Source organism: Macaca thibetana, chromosome 15, assembly GCF_024542745.1.
Source record: "Macaca thibetana thibetana isolate TM-01 chromosome 15, ASM2454274v1, whole genome shotgun sequence".
Lineage (NCBI taxonomy): Eukaryota > Metazoa > Chordata > Mammalia > Primates > Cercopithecidae > Macaca > Macaca thibetana.
Window position 1 is genome coordinate 25381019 of NC_065592.1, and position 12118 is coordinate 25393136.

At 43.9% G+C, this 12118-nt stretch overlaps 2 protein-coding genes across 9 annotated transcripts in view; one reads left to right on the plus strand and one right to left on the minus strand.

The window, feature by feature from the left end:
• The window catches only part of ATP6V1G1 (ATPase H+ transporting V1 subunit G1), a 307353-nt gene that overhangs the window by 130180 nt on the left and 165055 nt on the right, over positions 1 to 12118 (minus strand). The gene's annotated exons all lie outside the window — the stretch shown is intronic.
• WHRN (whirlin) overlaps positions 1 to 12118 on the plus strand; it is a 103506-nt gene that overhangs the window by 38551 nt on the left and 52837 nt on the right. The gene's annotated exons all lie outside the window — the stretch shown is intronic.

Sequence of the window (12118 nt, forward strand, 5' to 3'; positions counted from 1 at the left end):
CACACAACTGGTGGGTTACAGAGCAGACTTTGAACTTAGGCCCTCTGAATTTCAAAGCCCTCACTTAGCACCCTGCAGGGCAGCCTGGGAACTCGCTCAGAGAGACAAGACTCTGCTCAGAACGCTGGACCCAGGACACTAATCACCAAATTAAAGAGTACCATGTGTTTGGGCTAAATCCTGATGCCAGGGATGCCACAGCAGCAGCGATGTGGAGTGGTGACCATGGCACAGGTGGCCTTTGAGCCAGGCCATGGGGAGTGTGAGAGAGAGGGATGGGTGAAGGGGAAGGATGGGAGTGGCTGGCCGAAGGACCACGCGTGTCTGACTGTTGGTGACTGACTAGATGGATGCCTAGTCTGTGTGCAAAGCCAGGGGAACGAAGCACATGATGAGGTTGTGTCTTTGTAACAAAGGGCCTTCCTTGCGTGCCCTGGTATCAGGAGTTTTCATTTTCCACATAGACAAGAAGAAAAGGTCATATGTGGCCACCAAGTCACGTCATGGCAGACAGGCTAGAGTACAGAGACGATATGTCCGTCAGGTTCTCTTAGGAAACAGGCATTGTGGGAAGAGCTCTGGGTTTGCAGTAGGGAAGACTGGGTTCAAGTCCCAGTTTTGTTGCTTTTGCTTACGTTGCTGTGTGACCCTGGAGAGTCCCTCCACCTGTCTGGGCTTCCCTTTCCTGTATAATACTAAGTAAGCCCTCACCAGACACTGAACCTGCCGGCATCTTGATCTGGAACTTCCCAGCCTCCAAAACTGTGAGACATAAATTCCTGTTGTTTATAAACTACCCAGTCTATGGTACTTTATTATAGCAGCCCAAAGGGACAACAGACATCATCATCATCATCATCATTGTGGACATAATCATTAACATCTACCTTGTCTCCCCTTTCCCAGTTACTCTTCTAAGTGCTTTACATCATTAACTTGTTTAACCTTGCTTCCCATTACTATATAATAATAATAGGTAACATTCCTTTCTCAGGGTTATTGCAAGCTCAAATGAGGAATTCTTATTAATTATTATAGTAAACATTGCCATAGATTGTGTTCCTCCAAAATTCATGCATTGAAATCCTTACCCACAAGCTGATAGTATTAGGAGGTGGGGCCTTTGGGAGGTGATTAGATCATGAGGGCGGAGCCCCATGAATGGGATTAGTGCCCTTATAAAAGAGGCTCCAAGAGCTGCTTCGCCCCTTCCGCCATGTAAGGATACAGCAAGAAGGCACAGTCTGTGAACCAGGAAGTGGGTCCTCACCAGACACCAAACCTGCTGGCGTCTTGATCTTGGACTCCAGCCTCCAAAACTATGAGATGTAAATTCCTGTTGCTTGTAAGCCACCCGGTCTATGGTACTTTGTTATAGCAGCCCAGATTGACTCAGACAAACATCATTATCATCACTGTTATAGACATGGTAATTTACATGGAGCATGTGTCTTCTTTCCCAGGTGCTCTTCCAAGTGCCTTACGTTGTTAACTTGTTTAACCTCATGATACTCCCGTGAAAGTAGGTTCTGTTGTGAGCACCATTTTATTTTTTATTTTTGCAGGTACATAGTAGGTGTGTACATTTGTGGGATACAGAGATGTTTAGATACAGGCATGAGTGTGTAATAATCACATCGTGGAAAATGGGGTATCCATCCCCTCAAACATTTACCCTTTGGTGAGCACCATTTTACAGGCTCAGTAGGTGAGACTCGGAGAGTTGCACAGCCTGTGAGAGGGAAAGCCAGGATTTCCATCCAGGAATGAGGAGTCTGGTTCTAGACCTGTGCCAGCCAGATAGGTAGGAGATGTTCCACAGTGTCGGCCGGGTCTAGTTGATTGTGAAACGTGTTGGATCTAGGTGCTTGCTTTGCTTTTAGCAGGTAGGAGTGATGCTTTGTTGGGACTCCAGGGGGAAATAATCTGATTATATTCTGTATGGATTTTTGTTTAATAAATTTATGTTGGAATAATTTTAGACGTAGTGAAAAGTTGCCGAGAGTTCCTGTTTATCCTTCACCCAGCTTCCTCTAATGTTTACATCATGTATAGCCGTGGTATATTTGTCAAGACTGAGAAACTAACATCCGTATAATATTGTTAAACAAACTACAGGCGTTATTCACAGTTTCTCCACTCATGTCTTTTTTCTGTTCCAGGATCCAGTCTAATCCAGCATACCATGTTGCTTTTAGTCTTTATGAAGTTTAACTGCCATTTATTTTCCCCAAAAACTTAAAGATTAGAGGCAGTTTCTAAACACAGAGTAAAGCTTTTGAAGAAGTAGAGGAGACTGGGGAGAAGGAAAATGGGGGCAGAGGAAAAGAGATGAAGCCGGTTGAGGGATTCCCCAGAACGCCTGCTGCATGGGGCTTCAGGCCCAGCTACAGGCAGGACGCAGACTTGGCTCTGAGCTTCCTGGCAGCCAACACAGAGAGTGAAGCAGGTCAGTGGTGTCTGTAAGAGGAAAACAGACCAGCTGTGTTTGAAAACCCTAGTTATTCTTCCTTCTGAGGCCTCAGAACAGTTTTCCTCTGGTCCGTCCTTGAGAGGATGTTGTGTGGTTCCATAGTGTCCTTGGTGACATAAATGTATGAACAGTTTACATACCTTGTGAGCGGTGAGTACCCTCTGATTAAAACCACGTTAAGAGAAAGGGAGAGAGGGAGCCTTCCAGAGAGACGACATGGTAGGTCTTGGCCTGAGAGCACTGAGCATCTCGCCCTCTCTCTCTGATTACTGGTGGGTGACGTCTTTTATTATCATATTACCCTTTCATTGAGGAGTTGCTATGTCACATACTACGCTGAATACTTCTTATTCATTATCACATAATTTTTGCAATGATATATTTTAAAAAAGAATGTTCTTTTTGCCAATTTATAGAAAATAGATTTAGGAGCAATGTTAAGCAACTTGTCCAAGGTAAGTTAAGCTCTCACCCAGCTAAGCGCTAGAGCTGAGATTTTAACTCACGCCAGCAAACCCCAAGTCCACGTTCTTAACTACTATGGTATAGTGCCTCCCAGTCCTCGGTTTACAGCTGAAGAAACCAAGACTTATAGACTTAAACTGAGTTGCCCAAGATCAAATTCTTTCTGTTATCAGAGCTGTTATTTAAACCAAGACCTGACAGAGCCTGGGGTTGCCTTGTGCAGGGAAGGACAGGAGCCCCGGGGCCTCCACTGACCAGCTGTGTGAAGGTGGGCATGTCCTTCCCCTCCCTGGGCCTCAGTCTCCCTGCTTGGACACTTGGGCGAGGTGAGCTCTGAGGACTTCCCTAGATCTGTACATTTTCCTGGCCTGAAAAGTTGCAGAGAGTTCTCTTTACATAGAGTAAACATTTTGAATGAGTAGAGGATATTGGGGAGAAGGAAAATGGGGGACAGGGAAAGAGATGAAGCCTCGATGAGTGATATTCCAGAACACCCTGCTCTGTGGGGCTGCAGACCCAGCTACAGGCAGGACGCAGACTTGGCTCTGAGCTTCCTGGCAGCCAGCACAAAGAGGGTGCCCAGACACCAGGAATGTACTCCTGTCTGTTTCACCTATAGTTTTCATGTTCACAAAGAGATGCCAAAACCAGTAACCAGCTGATATATCCCTCTTTTGTGTGGAAGGATGTGGACATTCCATATAGGCTAGTGTCTGTGGTTGTCTCTTGCTTTTCCTCTTCCCATTTTGTCTGTGAGTATATATACTTGTGACTCCTATAAACTAACACCGTACTTTGCAGCTTCTGAGCTGAGCAAGACGGACACAGTCTCTGACCTCCTCAGCTTATATTCTAGTAAGAAAAATAAAAACAAATTACACAACTGTATGTTTAGTTACAATTTTTATAATGCCAAGATGGCAAAGCACATGGAACCAATTGAGTGTATGCCTAGGAAGACCAACCCTGGTCTTTGGATACCTGGGAAGGCTTCCTGGAGGAGGAAGCATTTCGGTTGAAATTTAAAAGAGAACAAAACTAATTATGTGAAAGAGGAAGTGAGAATTCCAGGCAGAAAGAACAGCAAATGCCAAGTCCCCGAAGTGGAAATAAGTGTTCCAGTGTGCAGACGAAGGCCCGTGTGGCTGAACGTGGAAAGCCAGGTGGGGAGAAGATGTCTGGTGATGCTGCTGAGGAAATAGCCCGATCGCACAGGAGATGTAATTCACCCAAGACTGTGCAGCTGTGAAAAGACGATGATCAAGATCTGCAGTTATTAATGTGGAAGGATGTCTGTGGGCTGTTACTAAGTGGGAAACACGGGCTGCAAAACCACATAGCTAACAGGATTTCCTCTGTATTCTATATGAATGCAAAAATATGCATAGAAAAACATCTATGCCGGACACACACCACAGTGTCAACAGTGGTTATCTCAGGTGGTAAGATAAGGGATGATTTCCACTTTTTTCTTTATGTCCTTAGGCGACGTCTGAATGGAGCAAGTATTCCTTTATAATCTTAAAAACAGCAACAATAAAGCGATTTCCATTCGGAAACAAGGCAGAGAAAAAATATTCCGTAGAAGTTTCCACTCACTTTCGTTTGCTTCTCAGTTGCAGGCAATCAAAGGCTTTATTTGCTCATAAAATGCCTGCCTTCAGTAAAGTACTTTCTATCTTCAATCCCCTCCACAGTAAAGCATTTCATGTTCCTGCCGTTCATTGTACTTTCCCCTCCAAGGCCCCTTGGATATGCTAACACCTGCCTACACTCACTTGGGCATCCAGGACTGATTAATTCTGTTTATTGCCAATGCACTTTCAGTGGAATTAGGCATATTGAAATGGAAGAAAGGGGCTTGGCTACGTGGGCAGTGGAGCCAAGAAAAGGCTTTATTTGTAAATAGGGCTCCTTGCTGCTGTGCAGAGCTTCCCTTAAGAGAAAATGTGCCTTTCGCTTTGCTTCCAGCTGCTCAGCCCACTTAGCTCCTGAGGGCCTGGTTTGAGTCTGGGGTTAGGGGGGTGTCAGGATGGTACTGCCCTAAGTGGAGAAACACTTGGGGGGTCAGGCAGGTTCCCAGCATTTGCCCTGGGGAGGCCCCATGGAACTTGGCACCTTCCCACCCCCCACAGTGGGGGCTAACACCCCCGATCTCTCTTATTCCTTTGCACCTGCCCCCCAGCTTTAAACCCCACCAAAGAATGGACCACAAAACCTCCTTTGTTCCTTTAAGGACAACTGAGATTGACTGGCATTTGAAGTTAATCATAGTGATAGCAGTTGCCATTTATTAACCAGTTATTATGAATCAGGCACTGTACTCAACACGTTAAATACACTTTTATTTCATCCTCCCGGTAGCCCTGTGGCGGACGTTAATAACATCATTTAATACATGAACAACTGAGGCTCAGAGAGGTGCAGTAGCTTCCCAGGGATTACACAGGGATCTAGTACCTGGCCTTTTAAGGCCCTCCAAAGGTCATACGCTTTGCTCTGCCACCTTCCTAGAACCCTAACTTAATCAAATATCAAAAGGCTGCAAGGAGAGGAAATAAAGGACTTTGAGTCTTCTTAGAAAACACCAAGCTTCCCAAGCCCAGTGTGGTTCCCGGATCTTGCCTGCCCCACGGCCTCCACACCTGAGTTTCCCTAGGGGTGGGAGCACATTTCATTTCTGCTCATGGGGGCCAGCTGCCATCCTGGATGAGGCTCCTTGGAACAGGATCTCTGTTCCCATGAATGTCCCATTCTTGGGGTCACTGCTATGCAGACCCATCGAGTGTCTGGTGCAGAAACAGTGTTTCAGTGACTGTGAGGATGACCTGCTGCCCTACAGGTCTACCACGGGTGCTGGGCTTTGCCGGGAGCCTGACCATGTCGACTTCATTGGTGAAGCCAACAGAGCTGGGGCTGCTCCCTCCATGTACTGGCTTCTGCCAGGGTCTGTTCTCCCCACCCACCCTCTCTGTACTGAGTCTCTGGACAGCACCCCTATGCTAAGTGCGCATCAAGCAGCAGGTGATCTCTATGTGTCATCTCTCTCTACCCAGCTCTAGGAGGTAGGAACTCTTTATTTACGTGAAATCTCACTCTGTTGCCCAGGCTGGAGTGCAGTGGTGTGGTCTTGGTTCACCGCAACCTCCGCCTCCCACGTTCAAGCAATTCTCCTGCCTCAGCTTCCTGAGTAGCTGGGATCACAGGTGCCTGCTACCACGCCCAACTAATCTTTTTTTTTTTTTTTTTGTATTTTTAGTAGAAACAGGATTTCACCATGTTGGCCAGGCTGGTCTCAAACTCGAGACCTCAAGTGATCCGCCCGCCTCGGCCTCCCAAAGTGCCAGTTGTGAGCCCCGTCGCCTCCCAAAGTGCTGGGATTACAGTTGTGAGCCACCGTGCCTGGCTGAAACCCTTAACCCATCTATAAATTGGGAGCACTTGTTTAATGAATGTCTCTTCTCCCAGATCATGGCTACATGAGGTAAAGAATGAATGTTGTTTGCACCTCATATCTCCTGCCCAAGACAGCACCTGGCACATAGTAGGTATCTGGGAAATTATTCTCGTCTTGAAGAAGTGACTGTGGAGAAGGCAGGCCCTGAGCCAGGTGTCTCTGACTCCAAAGCTCCTATCTTGAGCACTACTTCCTTTGCATCCTGGCCTGAACACAGAACAGAGCAGTCATATTTGTTTAAGAAGAGTGAGTGGTTTTCCCAGTCGTCTGGGTTGTGAGTGGTTGTCTCTCAGAGATGCTTGCCTTTGGGCTAAAGGAAGCTGAGTAGCAGCCTGGCCCACAGTGAGGTTTGCTTGTCACAGGTACTCTCTGGACGTTAGGTGCCATCTTCAGCTCTTCCCTGATGGAAGGCAGATGGCGGGAATCAGTCTACACTCACAGATCTCAGCTGCCAACCCTCCATTTTACACATGGGGACGCTGAGGGCCAGAAGGAAGGAAAGGACTGGCTGACAGAAGGGCCCAGAGCTCTGGGCCCCCAGCATAGAACCCCGTTGCGGTGAGGCGGTTTGGCTTTGTCTGCTCATTCCGTCCTGATGCTTCTGCTGGGAGGCGAGAGCAAGCCCGACAGACTTCCCACACCTGCTTCCTGTTTGTCCATGGAGGAAGGGGTATGGTTACTGTGTTTGTTTTGCATTGCTATAAAGGAAGACCTGAGGCTGGGTAACTTATAGAGAAAAGAGGTTTATCTTGGCTCACAGTTCTGCAGGCTGTACAAAGAGCATGGTGCTGGCATCTGCTTCTGGTGAGGCCTCAGGAAGCTTTTACTCATGGCAGATGGTGAAACGGGAGCAGGTGTGTCACAAGGTGAGCGAGGGAGTAAGAGAGGTCCCAGGCTTTTTTAAACAACCAGCTCTCACATGAACTAATAGAGTGAGAGCTCACTCATTACCTCTAGGAGTGCACCAAGCCCTTCATTAAGGGTCCACCCCTGTGACCCAAACATCTCCCAGTAGGCCCCACCTCCAACATTGGGGGTCACATTTCAACATGAGATTCGGAGGGGACTAACATCCGAACTACATCAGTTACTATATAATATTTGTTTAATAAGGATCCTTTAAATGTATTTCATTCTGTGATTATGCCTGATTTTATGGCAGTCCTAATGAAGGTGACAAAAATAATATCTTAATATTTATGTAATTCCTGACAGTTAAAAGAAATCTCACATAATAAGGGCACCTTACAAGCAACTCTCTGCCTTTCAATTCCACAGCTTGGATGAATGGACCAATTTCTTGAAAGACACAAACTACTAACGCTCCAGAAAGAAAAATAGATAACCTATAGATATCCTATATACTGTATGTCCAAAAAATGGAGTTTATAGTTAAAATCATCCCCCCCAAAAAAAACTCAAGCCCAGACACTTTCATGAATGACTTCCCAACTCATTTTATGAAACCAGCATTATATAATACTAAGACTAGATACATTATAAGAAAAGGAAACCCAGACCACTATCTTTCATGAACACAAATGGAAATATCCTCCACAAAACATTAGCAAATCAAATCCAGCAATCTCTATAAGGGATAATTTATCACAACCAAGAGTTTTAATGCAAGGCTATTTCAACATTTGAAAATCAGTATAATTAACAGATTTAAAGAGAAAAGCCATATGATCAGAAAAATACTTTAAAAAAATTCAACATCCCTTCATGATACTCTCTGAACAAATTAGGAATCAAATCTGATGAAGAGTGTCCACAGAAAACCCACAGCTAACATATTTCATGATGAAAAATTAATGCTTTCCTTTAAGATAGAAATAAGGCAAAATTTTTCTCTCAACTGTTCTACTCAGTATCATACTAGACGTTGTAATCAGTGCAATAAGTCAATAAAAAGAAATAAAAGGCATACAGATCCAAAAAGAAGAAATAAAACTCTGACCATCTGCATAGAAAGTTTCAAAGACTCTGCAATAAACCTCCCAGAACTAATAAATGAGTTTAGCAAAGTCAAAATATACGAAAGTCAACATACAAAAATCAATTCTACCTCTGGCAATGAACAACTGGAATCCAAAGCTAATAAAAACAATACCATTTATAATAGTGCTGAAAATACTTGGTATACATAGCTAACAAAATATGTGTAGTTTCTGCATGCTGACAATTACAGAACAGAAAAAAAAACTAAATAAATGGAGAGATCTGTGTTCATTGATTGGAAGACTGAATAGTATGAAGATGTTAAATCTTCTAATTTGATCTAGATTCAACACAATTCCAATTCCAATCCCAGGAAGCTTTTTTTTTTTAATTTAATTTTATTTTTTTAAAGATATTTACAAGCTGTTTCTAATTTTTTTTTATGGAAATACAGAGAAACCAGAGGAGCCAATTTGAAATAAGAACAAATTGGAGGACTCTGTACCTGACTTCCAGACTTACTGTAAAGCTACAGTAAAGAAGATAGGGCAGGCCGGGCGCGGTGGCTCAAGCCTGTAATCCCAGCACTTTGGGAGGCCGAGACGGGTGGATCACAAGGTCAGGAGATCGAGACCATCCTGGCTAACACGGTGAAACCCCGTCTCTACTAAAAAATACAAAAAAAAACTAGCCGGGCGAGGTGGCGGGCGCCTGTAATCCCAGCTACTCGGAGGCTGAGGCAGGAGAATGGTGTAAACCCGGGAGGCGGAGCTTGCAGTGAGCTGAGATCCGGCCACTGCACTCCAGCCTGGGTGACAGAGCGAGACTCCGTCTCAAAAAAAAAAAAAAGAAGATAGGGCAGTGTTAATGAAAGACTGGGTACATAGATCAGTGGAACAGAATAGAGTCCAGAAATAAGCCCACACAAATATACCCAAGTGATTTTTGGCAAAAGTGCAAAGGCAATTCACTGGAGAAAGGGTAGTCCTTTCAGCAGGTGGTGCTAGAACAATTGGCTGTCTATGTGCAGACAAATGAACCTCAATCTCACACTTCATTTGAAAACTCAACATAAATCGTAGACTAAAATGTGAGATGCAAGATTATAATAGTGTTAGAGGAATATATAATATAAAATCGATGTGACCTTCGGTTAGACAAAACATGGCCAATAAAAGAAAAGATTGACAAAATAGACTTTATTAAAATGAAAAATTCTTGCTCTGCAAAATATATTTTTTTTTTTTTTTTTTTTTTGAGACAGGGTCTCACTCCCGTTGCCCAGGCTGGAGTGCCCTGGTTAGATCTTGGCTCACTGCAGCCTCTACTTCCAAAGCTCAGGTGATCCACTTCAGCCTCTCAAGTAGCCGGGACTATAGGCATGCACCATCATGCCTGAAAAGATACTTTGAAGAGAATACAAAGACAAGCCACAGAATGAAAATATTTTCCAGCCAGGCATCGTGGCTCATGCCTGTAATCCCAGCACTTTTGGAGGCAGATTGCTTGAGCCCAGGAGTTCAAGACTAGCCTGGGCAACATGACAAAACTCTTTCTGTACAAAAAATACAAAACAATTAGCCACATATGGTGGTGCATGCCTGTAGTCCCAGGTACTAGGAAGGGTGAGGTGAGAGGATACCTTGAGCCCAGGAGGTCAAGGCTCCAGTGAGCTATGATCATGCCACTGCATTCCAGCTGGGGCAACAGAGCACGACGCTGTCTCAAAAAGAAAAAAAAAAAAGAAAAAATATTTTCCAATCACATTTCTAACAAAGAACTTGAAAAGATGCTCCTCAACTTGTGATGGTGTTATGTCTCAATAAACCTATAGTAAGTTGAAAATATTGTAAATCAAAAATGCATTTAGTATACCTAATCTATCAGACAACACCTCTGAGCCTAGCCTGCCTTAAATCAGAACACTTACATTAGTCTAGAGTTGGGAAAAATCATCTAACACAAAGCCTATTTCATAATGAAGTATTGAATGTCCCATATAATTTATTGAATACTATATTAAAAGTGAAAAACAGAATGGTCGTATGGGTACTTGAAGTATGGTTTCTATTGAATGCATGACATTGAAAAATCGTAAGTTGACCCGTCGTAAGTCAGAGACTGTCTGTATTGAGAATGTGTAAAAAACTCTAAAACAAAAATCTCCAAATGGGCAAAAGATCCAGGAAACTTTTGTGTTGGGATTGCAGTGGTGGACGCATAACTCTGCATTTGTCAAATTCATTGAGCTGTATATCACAGTGTGACTGTATATAAATTTGTAAAACTCAACCAGGATGTGTATGGGAGGGCGCACATGTGGGGCAGGGGGAGGAAGGTAGAATGCAGACTGAGATGAATGAAGACAGCAGAACTGTTACAAATGATTTCCATAACCACACTGCAAGGGGATAGAGAAGAAAGGAACTGACCTAAGTAGCTGGGAAACATTGGTTCAACTGATCTTATAAGACAGAAACCAAGAAGAGTCATATACAAACACTGTACTTAAGTTGGGAATTTTTTCCCCCCTCAAAAGTATATGGGTTAGGGGCCAGGTGTGGTGGCTTACGTCTGTAATCCCAGCACTTTGGGAGGCTGAGGTGGGTGAATCACTTGAGGTTGGGAGTTTAAGACCAGCCTGGTCCACATGAGGAGACCCTGTCTCTACTAAAAATACAAAAAAATTAGCTGGGTGTGGTGGCACACATCTGTAGTGTCAGCTACTCGGAGGCTGAGGCAGGAGAATCGCTTGAACGTGGGAGGTGGAGGTTGCAGTGAGCTGAGATCGCATCACTGCACTCCAGCCTGGGTGACAGAGCAAGACTCTGTCTCAAAAAAAAAAAAAAAAAAAAAAAAAAAAAAAAGTATATGGATTAGGAATTCTGAAATGACTTTGTTTCACCTAGAATTGAGAAAGTATGTAACTATGTTTTAGGTCATTTCTTACTCTGGGAAAAGTTACAAGTAAGGAAAGGGGAAAGATAGAATGAACCCTTTGACACTGGGATTCGAATCAGCCCTATCAGTGTGGACTCATTTACCAAAAGGAAAAAATACTGTGTTGTGTATATACACGGAGATGAACAGATACAGAAATAGATGCAGATACAGATATGTGTGCATGCATGAGTCACTATACGAATTTATCGTTCCTCTATCCATTGAGAAGGAACTGTAGACTGGGATACCCTAATAAAAATGGGTACACCTAGCACCTGGATCTTGGTTTCTAAATACTGTTCTTCAAATAAAAGGAACCAGGCTCTTTGTAGGAGTGGTGGATTCCAGGTTTAGGGCAGGGAAAACAGACAAGGTGAACCTGGGATTTCTGGTGCCAGAAAGTAAAGACATGCTATAAAGTAAACAAACAAATAAGCATATCAAATGCACACAGAAGCCAACCTGAAAGCACTCCCTATAGGCAAAGGAGAATAAAATAAGCATCCATGAGGCCATGCTAATGTCATTACGTAATTAACTGAATAAATAGATAAATGAGGGAGAAGAGACAATTCTTCCTTAAGGAAGAATGGAAATTTTCCTTTCCCATTAATAAACGTAAAAGGAACATGGGAATAGAAAATCACCCTTAGAACGTTACGTTTTGGTAATCATTTCTGTGGGCAAGAGTCACAAGTAGATGCTAAAAAGTAGGCATGAGTTGGCCAGGCGTGGGGGCTCACGCCTGTAATCCCAACAGTTTGGGAGGCTGAGGCAGGTGGATCACTTGAGGTCAGGAGTTTGAAACCAGCCTGGCCAACATGGTGAACCCCTGTCTC